At 45.4% G+C, this 18723-nt stretch overlaps 1 protein-coding gene across 1 annotated transcript in view; it reads left to right on the top strand.

The window, feature by feature from the left end:
* AK5 (adenylate kinase 5) overlaps nt 1-18723 on the top strand; it is a 351659-nt gene that overhangs the window by 46972 nt on the left and 285964 nt on the right. The window lies entirely within an intron of this gene.

The raw sequence follows: 18723 nt of genomic DNA, 5'->3' as shown, positions 1-18723 counted from the left end.
ATATTTCATAAAATAACATTTTAAACATACTGTAACCTTAAGTTTTTTTTTTGCTGAGTGAGTTTCCTCTACAAGCCTTCAAGCTAAGACTCGCTCCCATTGCAGTGGCTCCCTCCCCTTGTCGTGGGATCCGGTCTTTAGGACGACAGTAAGTAGGAAGACGCTGTCTAGTTCGACCACTATTGGTCGACAATAAGTAGGTCGACGTGAGTTTTTTTTTTAACATTTTTTTAAAGAACTTTTTCATACTTTACGATCCACGTGGACTACAGTTGGGAACGGTAACCGAGCGAGCCACCTTGCACGAAGCAAAAAACTCATGTTGATCTAGTCCCTGTCGGCCTAGAGTCCCTGACGACCTAGAAACCATGCCGACTACTTACTGTCGACCAATAGTGGTCGACCTAGACAGTGTCGACCTAAGTCTAATCTACCTAACATACCACACCCCCTTGTCGTAGCTGGCGGAGATGACGCTGGATTGTGTCTGGAGCTGCGGTTTCAGCATGCATTCGCAAATTGGTGACTATAACCGTGCGTAATGGAAAAACACTACTGTTAGTGGCTGGACAGAGCAAGCGAGGCACAAGTGGATTGGTGCACCGTCTGTGCTTAGTGAATTACACGCACATATAATATTTTATTACCTACTGCGTTCGTGCACACGCCCACTACCCGCCCCTGCACTCCCATTCCTGCCCCTGTCTCTGCCCCCTAGTCGTACATTGGCCCTCATTCCGAGTTGATCGCTCGCTAGCTGCTTTTTGCAGCCGTGCAAACGTATAGCCGCCACCCACGGGGGAGTGTATTTTCACTTTGCAAGTGTGCGATCGCATGTGCAGCCGAGCGGGACGAAAAAGTTTTTCTCTTACGTCCTAGAGGATGCTGGGGACTCCATAAGGACCATGGGGTATAGACGGGCTCCGCAGGAGACATGGGCACTCTAAAGACTCTAGATGGGTGTGCACTGGCTCCTCCCTCTATGCCCCTCCTCCAGACCTCAGTTAGATCCTGTGCCCAGAGGAGATAGGGTGCACTACAGGGGAGCTCTACTGAGTTTCTCTGAAAAGACTTTTGTTAGTTTTTATTTTCAGGGAGCTCTGCTGGGAACAGGCTCCCTGCATCGTGGGACTGAGGGGAGAGAAACAGACCTACTTAACTGATAGGCTCTGCTTCTTAGGCTACTGGACACCATTCGCTCCAGAGGGTCGGAACACAGGTGTCACCCTCGCTGTTCGTCCCGAAGCCGCGCCGCCGTCCTCCTCACAGAGCCGGAAGATTGAAGCCGGGTGAGTATTAAGATGAAAGAAGACTTCAAAGGCGGCAGAAGACTTCAAGATCTACACTGAGGTAACGCGCAGCCATTGCTCCCACACATACACACACAGCGGGCACTGTAAGGGTGCAGGGCGCAGGGGGGGCGCCCTGGGCAGCAATATAAACCTCAAGGGACACTGGCACATGATGTAGATACTGCGGAGGCAGTATATTGAAAACCCCCCACCAGTTTAAATATTTTGAGCGGGACTGAAGCCCGCCGGTGAGGGGGCAGAGCTTGGTCCTCCAGCACTAACCGGCGCCATTTTCTCCATAGCACACTGCAGAGAAGCTGCTCCCCGGACTCTCCCCTGCTGAACACGGTTACAGAGGGCAAAAAAGAGGGGGGGGGGGGGGCACATTTAATTGGCGCAGTGAGTGTATTTATATATATATATATATATATATATATATATATATATATATATATTTATAAAAGCGCTGTACTGACTAGGATTTTATTCCAGTGTCCGGTGGCGCTGGGTGTGTGCTGGCATACTCTCTCTCTGTCTCTCCAAAAGGGCCTTATTGGTGGACTGTCTCCATATAGATATATCCCTGAGTGTGTGGGGTGTCGGTACGTGTGTGTCGGCATGTCTGAAGCGGAAGGCTCATCTAAGGAGGAAGTGGAGCAGATGATTGTGGTGTCGCCGTCGGCAACGCCGACACCTGATTGGTTGGATATGTGGAATGTTTTAAATGCAAATGTGTCTTTATTACATAAGAGATTGGACAAAGCAGAGTCCAGGGAAAAAACAGGGAGTCAGTACATGGCTTTGGCTGTGTCACAGGGGCCTGCAGGGCCTCAGAAACGTCCCCTGTCCCAAGTAGCAGACACTGATACCGACACGGATTCTGACTCCAGTGTCGACTACGATGATGCAAGGTTGCACCCAAGGGTGGCCAAAAGTATTCATTATATGAGTGTTGCAATAAAAGATGTTTTGCATATCACAGAGGACCCCTCTGTCCCTGACACGAGGGTCTGCATGTTTAAGGAAAAGAAACCTGAGGTAACCTTTCCCCCATCTCATGAGCTGAACGCTTTATTTGAAAAGGATAGAAAAATGTCAAATCTCCCGTACCAAAAGGATTGGTCTACCCTGGATTGGTAGACAAACACGCTTTTTATAGAGCTGAAGTATGGCCGTCAGAATTCTTCCTTATTATAATCTCCTCATCAGCATGGTACAACCGGAAAGAGAAATAAAACCTCCAATAGTGCAACACCGTTTTATTCCACAATATTAAAACACACACACTTGGAAGATATAGATGGTCTCTCACCAATAGGAATGGTCCACCATGAAGGCAGACAAAACAGCAAGGGTAAAGATGATAATCACAGGCGTCCCTGGAACCCGCAGTTCAAATCCAATGGTGAAGTCCCAAATATTCCCCAAGTACAATCCTCCTGCCAACGCGTTTCGACACGTCCTGTGTCTTTTTCAAGGCATTATGAGGATTACCATTTACAGCTATTTATACCCAACCCAATCACACTTTGAACCCACCTATTTCCAGACATGGATCCACTATATACTAATGTTCCCATCCCGTACATGAAACAACCTCCATTCCCCAAGTCCACTCCATTAATTGGCACAGTTGAAAACTTCCGCTCTGTATTCCGCGTGTTCTGCCCGAAAAATGCGTCACCCGGAAGTCATCATCGCGTGGCGCCGTCCTTGCAGGAAGTTATCATCCCGGCCTTCGGAGGTTACGATCCGCCCCATACACCCGGATATACTGATTCAAGGCTTCACTTCGCCTCCCGGAAGTATGTTGTCCCACATTGCACTTGATGTTTTAAGCGTTTTTTTTGGTTATAAATTAACCCGAAGGGATCCCCATCTCTAGTGTGACCGGATCCTCAGAAAAAGGGAGGACAAAAGGGAGTTAAGAATACCCTAATTCCAAGCACATAAATTACATATAAAAACGGATCCAACAGTGAATATCAATAAAATATTTAAAATAATTATTTAAAATGATGTAAAAAAATAATTTTAAACAATTGTTTGAAAAATAATTTTTCTCACATAAATCATTTCAACTCGAAATCCTTATTCAATCCATTAGGAGCAAGAGTCTTACAGTTAAAAATCAAGGTCATTTCATTCCGTGCCAGTTTGGAAGCCACATCATTCCCTCTAATATCCCCAGTAATATGTCTCAAACCATAAAAATTCTTTATCTGGGATACGTCACATTTGTGAGATTCTTTAAAATGATGGGAAAGGGCATGTGTTTCCATGCCCTTCGTGATGTTCCTCAAATGTTCCCCCATCCTTACTTTCAAGGGTCTGCTCGTACGTCCTATGTAAAATTTACCGCATGTGCATTCAATGCAGTAAATAACATTGGACGTATGGCATGTGATGAATTCTGATATGTTGATCTTCTTACCATTAATCCCTACCTCTGTAATCTTCATACCAAAATTATTTTTCACTTTTTTGCAACCCATACATGCCCCACATCTATAAAAACCAGTGCTTGTGATTCTCTGATTTTTAGTTGATGTGGGACATAAGCTCCGAACTAATTTAGCTTTAAGGTTCGGAGCTCGTCAGAAAATACATATGGGATTATCAGGTAGGTCTGCTCCTATTACTGGGTCTTTTTTTAAGACTTGCCAATGTTTCTTAAAAATCCTTTGTACTCTATTATGTTGTGACGAGAAATTAGTGGTGAAAGCCCACTTAAACTTCTCATCTTTCTTATTTACAGTTTTCCTCAAGGATTTTTCTAAAATGACTTCCCTATCCAATTCTAAGGCTTCTTGTAGAGCAATTTTGGTTTTTTCCTTATCATAACCACACTTATGGAATCGTTGTTCCATTTCCTCAGCTTGCTCCTGAAAAACTTCTTTATCGGAACAGTTTTTCCTTAATCTCCTGAACTGTCCTGATGGGATGGATTCTATCCAGCGATCATGATGGCAACTATCTCTATTCATAAAGGATCTGGAGTCCGTGGGTTTGATAAAATTCTTAGTCTTTAAAACCCCAAACTGGCACGGAATGAAATGACCTTGATTTTTAACTGTAAGACTCTTGCTCCTAATGGATTGAATAAGGATTTCGAGTTGAAATGGTTTATGTGAGAAAAATTGTTTTTCAAACAATTGTTTAAAATGATTTTTTAACATAATTTTAAATAATTATTTTAAATATTTTATTGATATTCACTGTTGGATCCGTTTTTATATGTAATTTATGTGCTTGGAATTAGGGTATTCTTAACTCCCTTTTGTTCTCCCTTTTTTTGAGGATCCGGTCACACTAGAGATGGGGATCCCTTCGGGTTAATTTATAACCCAAAAAAACGCTTAAAACATCAAGTGCAATGTGGGACAACATACTTCCGGGAGGCGAAGTGAAGCCTTGAATCAGTATATCCGGGTGTATGGGGCGGATCGTAACCTCCGAAGGCCGGGATGATAACTTCCGGCAAGGACGGCGCCACGCGATGATGACTTCCGGGTGACGCATTTCCGGGCAGAACACGCGGAATACAGAGCGGGAGTTTTCAACTGTGCCAATTAATGGAGTGGACTTGGGGAATGGAGGTTGTTTCATGTACGGGATGGGAACATTAGTATATAGTGGATCCATGTCTGGAAATAGGTGGGTTCAAAGTGTGATTGGGTTGGGTATAAATAACTGTAAATGGTAATCCTCATAATGCCTTGAAAAAGACACAGGACGTGTCGAAACGCGTTGGCAGGAGGATTGTACTTGGGGAATATTTGGGACTTCACCATTGGATTTGAACTGCGGGTTCCGGGGACGCCTGTGATTATCATCTTTACCCTTGCTGTTTTGTCTGCCTTCATGGTGGACCATTCCTATTGGTGAGAGACCATCTATATCTTCCAAGTGTGTGTGTTTTAATGTTGTGGAATAAAACGGTGTTGCACTATTGGAGGTTTTATTTCTCTTTCCGGTTGTACCATGCTGATGAGGAGATTATAATAAGAAAGAATTCTGACGGGCCATACTTCAGCTCTATAAAAAGCGTGTTTGTCTACCAATCCAGGGTAGACCAATCCTTTTGGTACGGGAGATTTGACATTTTTCTATCAGTTGAATGACAAATGTGAAATGGAATGTATGTATGTTTTGTCTTTTTCTTTCATGAGCGCTTGTGGACTCAAATGTTGATTTTCTTGTGACTGCATCTATATTGAAGTGACAGGCGACACTTCCTTTCCATTTTTGAGACCAGAGGGCAGCCAATTTGGCGCACGGTATTTTATTCAAATATTTTTGCTTTATTTGAAAAGGCTTGGGAAACTCCAGACAAGAAACTGCAGATTCCCAAGAGAATTCTCATGGCGTACCCTTTCCCCGCGCAGGACAGGGTACGGTGGGAATCCTCGCCCAGGGTAGACAAGGCTTTGACGCGCTTGTCCAAAAAGGTGGCACTACCATCTCCAGACACGGCAGCCCTCAAGGATCCTGCTGATCGCAGACAGGAAACTATCTTAAAATCAATTTATACACATACGGGGGCCTTGCTCAGACCGGCAGTGGCGTCGGCATTGGGTTTGTAGCGCCGTAGCAGCATGGGCAGATAACTTGTCATCTGACATTGACACCCTTGATAGGGATACCATTTTATTGAACTTGGGTCACATTAAGGACGCAGCTTTATATATGAGAGATGCTGCGAGAGACGTTGTGCTGTTAGGTTCACGAACCAACGCCATGGCAATTTCTGCTAGGCGAGCCCTGTGGACCCACCAATGGACGGGTGATGCCGACTCGAAGAGACATATGGAAACTTTACCTTACAAGGGTGAAGTTTTATTTGGGGAGGGTCTCGCGGACCTGGTTTCCACAGCTACCGCGGGTAAATCTTCTTTTTTACCTTATGTTCCCCAACAGCAAAAGAAAACACCACAATATCAGATGCAGTCCTTTCGGTCGCATAAGTCCAGAAGAGGTCGGGGCTCTTCCTTCCTCGCCAGAGGTAAGGGTAGAGGAAAAAGAATGCCGGCTACGGCTAGTTCCCAGGAACAGAAGTCCTCCCCGGCTTTTACTAAATCCACCGCATGACGCTGGGGCTCCACTGAGGGAGTCCGCACCGGTGGGGGCACGTCTTCGACTCTTCAGCCAGGTCTGGGGTCTGTCAGACGTGGATCCTTGGGCTTTGGAAATTGTATCCCAAGGCTACAAACTGGAGTTCGAAGAGGTGCCTCCTCAACGATTTTTCAAGTCGGCTTTGCCAGCTTCTCCCCCAGAGAGGGAAATAGTTTTAGCTGCAATTCAAAAGCTGTCTCAACAGCAAGTGATCATCAAGGTTCCTCTAGTCCAACAGGGAAAGGGGTACTATTCGACCCTGTTTGTGGTCCCGAAGCCGGATGGCTCGGTCAGACCCATTCTGAATCTAAAATCCCTGAACCTGTACTTGAAAAAATTCAAGTTCAAGATGGAATCGCTCCGGGCAGTGATCTCCAGCCTGGAAGGGGGGGATTTTATGGTGTCACTAGACATAAAGGATGCATACCTTCACGTCCCCATATTCCCTCCTCATTAGGCCTACCTGAGATTCGCTGTACAGGACTGTCATTACCAGTTTCAGATGTTGCCGTTTGGGCTTTCCACGGCCCCGAGGATTTTCACCAAGGTAATGGCGGAAATGATGGTGCTTCTGGGCAGGCAGGGAGTCACAATTATCCCATACTTGGACGATCTCCTGATAAAAGCGAGATCGAGAGATCAATTGCTGAAAAGCGTGTCGCTCTCCCTGAGAGTGGTGCAGCAACACGGTTGGATTCTAAATTTACCAAAGTCACAATTGATTCCAACAACTCGGCTATCATTCTTAGGCATGATTCTGGACATGGAACAAAAGAGGGTTTTTCTCCCAAGGGAAAAAGCCCAGGAACTCCAGAACATGGTCAGAGACCTGCTAAAACCAAAAAGAGTGTCAGTTCATCAATGCACTCGAGTTCTGGGAAAAATGGTGGCGACCTACGAGGCCATCCCCTTCTACAGATTCCATGCAAGGACATTTCAGTGGGACCTTCTGGACAAGTGGTCCGGGTCCCATCTTCAAATACATCAGAAGATAAGCCTGTCCTCAAGGGCCAGGGTGTCTCTCCTGTGGTGGCTGCAGAGTACTCACCTTCTAGAGGGTCGCAGGTTCGGCATTCAAGACTGGGTTCTGGTGACCACGGACGCGAGCTTCCGAGGATGGGGAGCAGTCACACAAGGAAGAAATTTTCAGGGACTATGGTCAAGCCAGGAGGCTTGTCTACATATCAACGTGCTGGAATTGAGGGCCGTATACAACGGCCTACGACAAGCGGAGAATCTTCTTCGCGACCTACCGGTTCTGATTCAATCAGACAACGTCACAGCCGTGGCTTATGTAAACCGCCAAGGCAGGACAAGGAGCAGAGTGGCAATGGCGGAAGCCACCAGGATTCTTCGCTGGGCGGAAAATCACGGAAGCGCTCTGTCAGCAGTCTTCATTCCGGGAGTGGACAACTGGGAAGCAGACTTCCTCAGCAGACACGATCTCCATCCAGGGGAGTGGGGACTTCATCAGGAAGTTTTTGCAGCGATAACAAGTCATTGGGGACTTCCTCAAATAGACATGATGGCGTCACGCCTCAACAAGAAGCTTCGGAGGTATTGTGCCAGGTCAAGGGACCCTCAGGCAGTAGCGGTGGATGCCCTGGTGACGCCATGGGTGTTTCAGTCGGTCTATGTGTTCCCTCCTCTTCCTCTCATCTCAAAAATATTGAGAATCATAAGACGAAAAAGAGTGCGGACAATTCTCATTGTTCCAGATTGGCCTCGAAGGGCCTGGTATTCAGATCTTCAGGAGATGCTCACAGAAGATCCGTGGCCTCTTCCTCTCAGGGAGGACCTGTTGCAGCAGGGCCCCTGTGTGTTCCAAGACATACCGCGGTTACGTTTCACAGCATGGCGGTTGAACACCGAATCCTAGCTGGGAAAGAAATTCCGGAGGAAGTCATCCCTACTCTGATAAAGGCTAGGAAGGAGGTGACGGCGAAACATTATCACCGTATCTGGAGGGAGTATGTATCTTGGTGTGAAGCCAAGAATGCTCCTACGAAAGATTTCCATATGGGCCGTTTTCTCCACTTTCTACAGACAGGAGTGGATATGGGCCTGAAGTTAGGCTCCATTAAGGTACAGATTTCGGCCCTATCTATTTTCTTTCAGAAGGAATTGGCTTCTCTCCCAGAAGTCCAGACTTTTGTAAAGGGAGTGCTGCACATCTAGCCTCCTTTTGTGCCCCCAGTGGCACCATGGGACCTTAACGTGGTGTTACGGTTCCTAAAATCTCACTGGTTTGAACCTCTTCAAACGGTTGAATTGAAATTTCTCACTTGGAAGGTGGTCATGTTGTTGGCCTTGGCATCTGCAAGGCGGGTGTCCGAATTGGCGGCCTTGTCTCACAAGAGCCCCTATTTGATTTTCCATGTGGATAGAGCAGAGTTGAGGACTCGTCCTCAATTTTTGCCTAAGGTGGTTTCATCGTTTCGTATGAACCAACCTATTGTGGTGCCTGTGGCTACGGGTGACTTGGAGGACCCCAAGTCCCTGGATGTAGTCAGGGCCTTAAAAATTTACGCAGCCAGGACAGCTCGGGTTAGGAAAACAGAAGCCCTGTTTGTCCTGTATGCAGCCAACAAAGTTGGCGCTCCTGCTTCGAAGCAGACTATTGCTCGCTGGATCTGTAACACTATTCAGTAGGCTCATTCTACGGCTGGATTGCCGTTACCAAATTCGGTAAAGGCCCATTCCACTAGGAAGGTGGGCTCTTCTTGGGCGGCTGCCCGAGGCGTCTCGGCTTTACAGCTTTGCCGAGCAGCTACTTGGTCGGGTTCAAACACATTTGCAAAATTCTACAAGTTTGATACCCTGGCTGATGAGGACCTCATGTTTGCTCAATCGGTGCTGCAGAGTCATCCGCACTCGGTCTGGAGCTTTGGTATAATCCCCATGGTCCTTACGGAGTCCCCAGCATCCTCTAGGACGTAAGAGAAAATAAGCCTTTAAACCTACCGGTAAATCTTTTTCTCCTAGTCCGTAGAGGATGCTGGGCGCCCGTCCCAGTGCGGACATATTTTCTTCAAGACTTGTATATAGTTATTGCTTACATAAGGGTTATGTTACAGTTAAGATCAGTCTTTGGCTGATGCTGTTTTGTTCATACTGTTAACTGGTTGCGTATGTTATAGGTTATACGGTGTGGATGGTGAGGGCTGGTATGAATCTTGTCCTTAGATTAACAAAAATCCTTTCCTCGTACTGTCAGTCTCCTCTGGGCACAGTTCTCTAACTGAGGTCTGGAGGAGGGGCATAGAGGGAGGAGCCAGTGCACACCCATCTAAAGTCTTTTAGAGTGCCCATGTCTCCTGCGGAGCCCGTCTATACCCCATGGTCCTTACGGAGTCCTCAGCATCCTCTACGGACTAGGAGAAAAAGATTTACCGGTAGGTTTAAAATCTTATTTGTGCAGTTTCTGAGTAGCTCTGAACTTACTCAGCCCTTGTGATCACTTCAGCCTGTCTGATCCCGGAATTGACGTCAGACACCCGCCCTGCAAACGCCTGGACACGCCTGCGTTTTTCCAACCACTCCCAGAATACGGTCAGTTGACACCCATGAACGCCCTCTTTCTGTCAATCTCCTTGCGATCAGCTGTGCGAATGGAATCGTCACTAGACGCATTGCACAGCAACGATGCTGTTTGTACCCGTACGACGCGCATGCGCATTGCGGTGCATGCGCAGTAGTAACCTGATCACTGCGCTGCGAAAATCGGCAGCGTGTGATCAACTTGGAATGAGGCCCATAGTCTCAATTCACATTTGAGACTGGAGAAAGTGTCAGACAGCGAAACGTCGCAGCATGCGCAATGTAGAAAATCGCAGGTTTAGACAGAAATCAGTGTCAGAATGACTCTGCATGAGAACCGTTATGTCAGTGATTCTGCTGAACAGTCACAATGACGTTCATTTATGTACCTACAGCAGATGTGCAGAAGCATTTTATTTTTACAGGAAACAGTCGCATTTTCAATGTAATTTAGTTAAATACAAACACAGATTAAATACAAACCTCTTATGTTTTTATCCTTTTAAAATCTTCTCCCCAGCAGTAGCCAAATGGAAATGTCAATTAAGCAACGCACATAGACATCTGCGACTGCACATAATGTAGCTGCCAATGATATAAGTACTGGCTGGAGGGATCAATGCACCGTCGGCCAGCAATATGCCAGCCTGAATTAATACTGAAATACAAGCAGCTGATTGGTGTTGCTGATTATCATCCACACTGTATATTGTGGCCGCAGCACTTGAGCCCGCTGCTAGCGACGCGCGTTCCAAATGGCATATCCATTTCAAAATATACTCGTATGTAATCATTCCACCCCCAGATGTAAGGAGGTGCAAGTCATGATATGAAAAAATGATATGCTACATTGTCTACAGAGATAGATGGATAGACCGATGTGTCCATGTACAACTAGAGTGGTGCAGGCGGTGCACAGCACATAGCACATTTGCCCGTAACCATCCACATCCACCTGTGATTACCTTTTGTATGTGCTGCCACCCCCAGCTTCTTGTACCACCCTCTGAAACACCCATACTTCTACCATCCTCTCCTTCCTGAGGAGCACCCGGACTGAAGTGCACAGCATAAACTCCCGCCCTCTGACCAGTTATCACTGCACACCAAGGGGGCCAGCTGAGATCAGAATACTTACAGCACAACGCGTATAGTTCCCCCTGCCTTAGTGAAGCACAAGCAGTAGTTGGGACACAGATGGAGAGAGACAGAGGAAGCAAACCAGGATCCGAGTAGTTAAAACACCGGGAGGCGTATCCCCCCCCGTTCTACTCATTTACCCTAAAAGGTGTCCCGGCTGTGGGATCATCATTGAGGCTTACTCCTTCTCAGTAAGGCAGTATTAAGTGTGAACTTTAAGCATACATAAGGTTTATTACCCTTTACATGTACAGTTAACAACACAAACTGGATATTACCCCTCAAGTCGTGGAAGTTAACAGTGCATATATCCATCAATGAAGAAGAGGAGATGGAGGAATGAGGAGGAGGAATGATGATGATGACGATGATTATGAGAAGGAGGAATGATGATGAAGAATGTGGAGGAGGAATGATTATAAATGAAGAGAAGGAGGAATAATGATGAGGAATGTGGAGGAGGAGAATGATGATGATGAGGAGGAATGTGGAGGACAAATGATGATGAAGGAGGAATAATGATGAGGAGAAAGGAGTGTGGAGGAGGAATGATGATGAGGAATGTGGAGGAGGAATGATGATGATGATCAGGAGAAATGATGATGAATAAGGAGGCAGAATGATGATGAATGAGGAGAAGGAAGAATTATGGAGGAGGAGGAATGATCAATGATAATATGGAGGAGGAATGATGATGTGGGGGAATGATGATGAGGAGAAGGAATGTGGAGGAGAAATGATGATGAATGCGGAGGAGTAATGATGATGAGGAGGAGGAATGTGGATTAGGAATGATGATAATGCAGGAGGAGGAATGATGAATGATGATGAGGAGTGATGATGAATGAAGAGAAGAAGGAATGATGATGAAAGGAGGAGGAAGAATGATGATCAATAAGGAGGAATGATGATAATGATCAATGAGGAGGAGTAATGATGATAATGAGGAGGAGGGATGATAATGAATGAGGAGGAGGAATGATGATTATATTACCGTTTCGAATAGGGGGGAGGGGCACCAGTTCTCTTTCTGCCACAGGGCACCAAAATGTCTAGTTGCGTCACTGGCTATTCATCCTGCCACACAGTTTTGTACCAAATCTTGCATTTTGCGCAGTTTGAATGTGCAACTCTGTTGCTAACCTGCATAAAAGACAGGACCGATACGAGTAAGCCACACCGTCATCACGCCGCGCAGGATTGTGCTTATTCTGGGATTTATATAATGCGGCACAGATGCTAAATTAAGAAATAAGTACCAAAGTCTGGGTATCGCTGCCTGTGGCGGAGCGTGTAAATTGCGGCACACATCTTAAGCCATATTGTGCCAAAAGGATAGATTTATGAGTACACATCTGTATGTGTATGTGTCTAAGTATATGTGTGTGCAGATATAATAAATATATATATAAAATAGATCTTGGAATCGGCTGTGCCTGGTAACAATATAACGTACAGAAGGTTGCCGGGCATCATTAATAACTGTGTACAGAGCACAGCGTGTATTTTGGGAGTATACCAGTGACTATCAGGATATTGTTACAATGTGACCCATTCTCTCCAGTTACAGAAACATAATCCATACTCGGGGTCTATTAATATGTTCTTTATCTGGAATTAGTGGAGTGGAAACATCTGCTTTTGTAATAATGAGCAATTTAATATTCTGAGCCCACACGTGAGGAAATAGGTCTTACAGATAATTGATCTTTATGATCGGTAATTTTAACGTGGAACACAAACCCTAAATATGAGCAGGCATTAGGGAGGCAGGAGGACTGTCACTGGTGGCAAATGAGGAGGAAACAGTGTGCGGCAGCCTAATTGTCAGTGTCTGCTTATGCCAGCCACAATAGTCGTTGCGGCACAGTACAGCGGGGTTGTGCTTTGCATCCAGCCCAGGCTACGTTCTGCCATGAATGGCTTCCCGAATCTCATTCCAGCAGACTAGTGCCAAGTAATGCCTCTCTCATATCTCCGTCTGCTGGGATGTGCCTGGAATCCTAAAACTTCTTCAAGTCTTTTCCCGTCTGTGAAGCTGAAGATTACGGATACGTTCCTGGGAATTGGGGAGATAATGTGTCAGCCGCTTCCCGCACTGAAATTGTCATTGGGTCACTAAATATTTGCAATCATCCCCTTGTCTGTGAAATTTCAAAACGCATTGAGAATCATAAGTTTCCAGCTGATTGGTTTCGGCAATACAGCTCAGAGTTCTGCAGGTCATATTGTTTTTAAATCTGTGCATTTTAACATATCTACAGGCTAGGAAAACCTTATTCCGTAGTTCCAGAGATCAGAGACCTCATCTGTGTGTGCGGTGATATAGCTGACAGGTTAGAATGGATGAAAATAGCTTGGTTTTCAGAGATGGATAATTTGGCGTTGAATATACAGCAGGGCCTAATTCGGACCTGACTATTTTTCTCTAATGGGCAAAACCAGGGTGGTCATTCCGAGTTGATCGCTAGCTGCATTCGTTCGCTGTACAGGCTGTATGAGGCTAAAAAACGACACTTCTGCGAATGCGGCGCAATGCGCACGTGCGACGTACTATTACAACGACCGATGTAGTTTCACACAGGGTCTAGCGAAGCTTTTCAGTCGCACTGCTGACCGCAGAGTGATTGACATGAAGTGGGTGTTTCTGGGTGGCAACTGACTGTTTTCAGGGAGTGTTCTAAAAAATGCAGGCGTGCCAGGAAAAATGCAGGCGTGGCTGGGCGAACGTTTGTGACGTCAAAACAGGAACTGAACAGTCTGAAATGATCGCAAGCGCTGAGTAGGTTTTGAGCTACTCTAAAACTGCACAAAAAAACTTTGTTGCCACTCTGTGATCCTTTCGTTTGCACTTCTGCTAAGCTAAAATACACTCCCAGTGGGAGGCGGCATAGCATTTGCACGGCTGCTAAAAACTGCTAGCGAGTGAACAACTTGGAATGACCCCTCATGTGCACTGCAGGGGGGGCAGATGTAACATGTGCAGAGAGAGTTAGATTTGGGTGGGTTATTTTGTTTCTGTGCAGGGGGGTAAATACTGGCTGCTTTATTTTTACACTGCAATTTAGATTTCAGTTTGAACGCTGCGATTGCCTCCGTCTGATTGACAGGCAGAGGCGGTTGCGGGGCAGGAGGGGGCATGCCAATGGTGGTAGAACGCCATTAGTGGAGCGCAGTCCGGACCATGCAGGCGTGTCCAGACCGTTGCGGAGACGGGCCGCTGCGTCACATGCAGCAGCTGCGACCTGGAACGCAGCAGGTAGCTACTTGGCGGGTGAAAAAGCATCGGCGCCGTGCCATGCTTTTGCGCCCGTGTGGGGTGGGGTAGGGGCAGACATGTGGGGTGGACTAGCCCTCTTCTGGGCGTCCCCCCGCATGTCTGAGTAACGATCAGATCTGAATGGCCCCCATGGTTTTGCCCATTAGAGAAAAATTTTGCTTCTGCGATCAGGTCTGAATTAGGCCTATTGTTCCCTGCGGTAACCTGCGTTACATAGGTAAGTGCAGAAAATGTGTCTGATATCTCCTGTATGCAGCTTTTGGTAAATAGCAGCAATACTGTAATAAAAAATCTGCAAAACAAATGACCAATATCCTGTTGCAAATTTGATATAATTTGAAGGTCTGCCCATAACTATAGGTGTGACCATATGAGGGAGAGCAGGTAAAGCCCAGTGCCCACGTTACCTGCATTCCTCCTGCCAGGCACGACGCAGCAAGATACTGTATTGTGGTTTCAGCACCTATAGTGCAGTCCTGGAACGGAGCCAGCAGGCTGCCTGGTAACGGGTGTAAAATTAGATCTGATAAATAATCATGGTATACGTCTTGTCTCGTGTGTATGTGTGATGTTATCACTGTACTATATAGTCAGTAGCACTTCAGCCATAGCCTCCTGTATACAGGGTAATCATACTGTACATCCTTGTCTGATGCTCTTGGGATCAGTTTAAGCCATAAATTATGCTAAACCTAAAGATGTTTACGAAAAGCAGAACTCTGCGCTCTGGAGAGTGCGCAGTGGTCACGTGAATACCGTAATAACTGCGGGAAAATTTCTAATGTTGTAAGAGTGGAGAAGGGGACCGGCGTGGAGATGTAGGCGGATGCTTATTAATTGTTTTACAAATATGCGGATTTTCCGCCAATTCAACGGGCGTACGCCCAACTCAACCTCAGTCCCATTTTGAGCGACTTATGTGTTCAATATATTAAGGAAAATTGCTTCATTCTTGCAGCTGCTGCCCCCTCGCACACATATAGCTGGAGGTATAATGCTGGAGAGGTACTTACCTGTGAGGTCACTCATGTTATAGTCAGTGGGACTGGCATATGGTGATTCTATACAGACCTCTATACAGAGGCAGTCATGATATAGTAGGGACCTACTGTATATACAGTAGGAATATAGGTAAAAGTGGGTATGTATACAGGTGAGTGTAGGGGCCGGTATGTACTGTATGGATAAGGGGGGGTACTGTATGTACTGTATGGATATAGGTGAGTGTAGGGGCCAGTATGTACTGTATGGATATAGGTGAGTGTAGGGGTATGTATGTACAGTATGGATAAAGGTGGGTATGTATGTACTGTATGGGTATAGGTGAGTGTAGGGGCCGGTATGTACAGTATGGATAAAGGTGGTTATGTATGTACTGTATGGATATAGGCGAGTGTAGGGGCCGGTGTGTACAGTATGGATAAAGGTGGGTATGTATGTACTATATGGATATAGGCGAGTGTAGGTGCCGGTATGTACAGTATGGATAAAGGTGGGTATGTATGTACTGTATGAATATAGGCGAGTGTAGGGACCGGTATGTACAGTATGGATAAAGGTGGGTATGTACGTACTGTATGGATATAGGTGAGTGTAGGGGCCGGTATGTACAGTATGGATAAGGGTGGGTACTGTATGGATATAGGCGAGTGTAGGGGTGGGTATGTACAGTATGGATAAAGGTGGGTGGGTATGTATGTATGTATGTACTGAATGGATATAGGCGAGTGTAGGGGTGGGTATGTACAGTATGGATAAAGGTGGGTATGTATGTACTGTATGGATATAGCCGAGTGTAGGGACCGGTATGTAAAGTATGGATAAGGGTGAGTATGTATGTACTGTATGGATATAGGTGAGTGTAGGGGTGGGTATGTACAGTATGGATAAGGGTGGCTATGTATGAGGGTGGGTATGTACAGTATGGATATAGGTGAGTGTAGGGGATGTGTGTACAGTATGGATACTGGAGTGTGTAGGGGTATGTATGTGCAATGTGGGTATGGTCAAGAGTAGGGTATGTGTGTACAGTATGGATACAAGCGAGTGTAGGGTATGTGTGTACAGTATGGATACAAGCGAATGTAGGGGATGTGTGTACAGTATGGAAATAGGCGAGTGTAGGGGTATAGATTTACAATGTGGATACAGGTGAGTAGGGGCAGTTATGTGCAGTATGGATATAGGGGATGTATGTGCAGTGTGGGTATAGGTGAGTATAGGGGATGTGTGTTAACTATGGATATAGGAGAGTGTTTAGGGGTATGTACAGTATGGATATAGGTGAGTGTATGGGTATATATGTGCAGTAATATAGGTTAGTATAGGGGATGTATGGATATAGGTGAGTGTATAGGGGTATGTACAGTGTGGATATAGGAGAGTGTAGGGGTATATAATGTGCAGTAATATAGGTTAGTATAGGGGATGTATGGATATAGGGGTATGTACAGTATGGATATAGGTGAGTGTAGGGGTGTGTGTGTATATATATATATATACATATATATATGTGTGCAGTAATATAGGTTAGTATAGGGGATGTATGGATATAAGTGAGTGTATAGGGGTATGTACAGTACGGATATAGGAGAGTGTAGGGGTATATATGTGCAGTAATATAGGTTCGTATAGGGGATGTATGGATATAGGTGAGTGTATAGGGGTATGTACAGTATGGATATAGGAGAGTGTAGGGGTATATATGTGCAGTAATATAGGTTAGTATAGGGGATGTATGGATATAAGTGAGTGTATAGGGGTATGTACAGTATGGATATAGGAGAGTGTAGGGGATGTATGTTCTGTGTAGATATAGGTGAGTGTAGGGGATGTGGGTGAAGTATGGATATAGGAGAGTGCATAGGAGTATGTACAGTATGGATATAGGAGAGTGTAGGGGATGTATGTTCTGTGTAGATATAGGTGAGTGTAGGGGATGTGGGTGAAGTATGGATATAGGAGAGTGCATAGGAGTATGTACAGTATTGATATAGGAGAGTGTAGGGGATGTATGTTCTGTGTAGATATAGGTGAGTGTAGGGGATGTGGGTGAAGTATGGATATAGGAGAGTGCATAGGAGTATGTACAGTATGGATACAGGTGAGTGTAGGGGATGTATGTACAGTATGGATATATGTTGGTATAGGGGATGTATGTATATAGGTGAGTGTAGGGGTAATTACTGTATGCACGGTATGGAAACAGGTGAGTGTAGAGGATGTATGTATGTACAGTATGGATATGTTAGTATAGGGGATGTATGGATATAGGTTAGTGTAGGGGATGTATGTTAGTATAGGGGATGTATGGATATAGGTGAGTGTAGGGAATGTATGTACAGTATGGATAAAGGTTAGTATAGGGCATGTATTGAGTGTAGGGGATGTATGTACAGTATGGATATAGGTTCGTATAGGGCATGTATGGATATAGGTGACTATAGGGGATGTATGTACAGTATGGATATATGTTAGTATAGGGGATGTATGGCTATAGGTGAGTGTAGGGGTAAGTACTGTATGTACAGTATGGATATAGGCAAGTGTAGGGGATGTATGTGCAGTATGGATATTTTAGTATAGTGCATGTATGGAAACAGGTGAGTGTAGGGATAAGTACTGTATGCACAGTATGATATAGGTGAGTGTGGGGATGTATGTACAGTATGGATATAGGTTAGTATAGGGGATGCATGGATATAGGTGGGTGTAGGGGATGCGTGTACAGTATGGATATAGGTTAGTATAGGGGATGTATGGATATAGGTGAGTGTAGGGGATGCATGTACAGTATGGATATGTTAATATTAGGGATATATGGATATAGGTTAGTATAGGGGATGTATGGATATAGGTTAATGTAGCGGATGTATGTACAGTATGGATATATGTTAGTATTGGGGATGTATGGATATAGGTTAGTATAGGGGATGTATGGATGTAGGTGAATGTAGGGGTAAGTACTGTATGCACAGTGTGGATACAGGTGAGTGTAGGGGATGTGTGTACAGTATGGCTATAGGTTAGTATAGGGGATGTAGGTGAATGTAGGGGTAAGTACTGTATGCACAGTGTGGGTACAGGTGAGTGTAGGGGATGTGTGTACAGTATGGATATATGTTAGTATAGGGGATTTGTGGATATAGGTGAGTGTATGGGTAAGTACTGTATGCAAAGTATGGATGTAGGTGAGTGTAGGGGATGTGTGTACAGTATGGATATGTTAGTATAGGGGATGTATGGATATAGGTTAGTATAGGGGATGTATGGATATAGGCGAGTGTAGGGGATGTATGTACAGTATGGGTATGTTAGTATAGGGGGATGTATGGATATAGGTTAGTATAGGGGATG

The sequence above is a fragment of the Pseudophryne corroboree genome, chromosome 9 (genome assembly GCF_028390025.1).
Source record: "Pseudophryne corroboree isolate aPseCor3 chromosome 9, aPseCor3.hap2, whole genome shotgun sequence".
NCBI lineage: Eukaryota > Metazoa > Chordata > Amphibia > Anura > Myobatrachidae > Pseudophryne > Pseudophryne corroboree.
The sequence above is the reverse complement of the archived record's forward strand: the minus strand, read 5'-3'. Positions and strand labels throughout refer to the sequence as shown.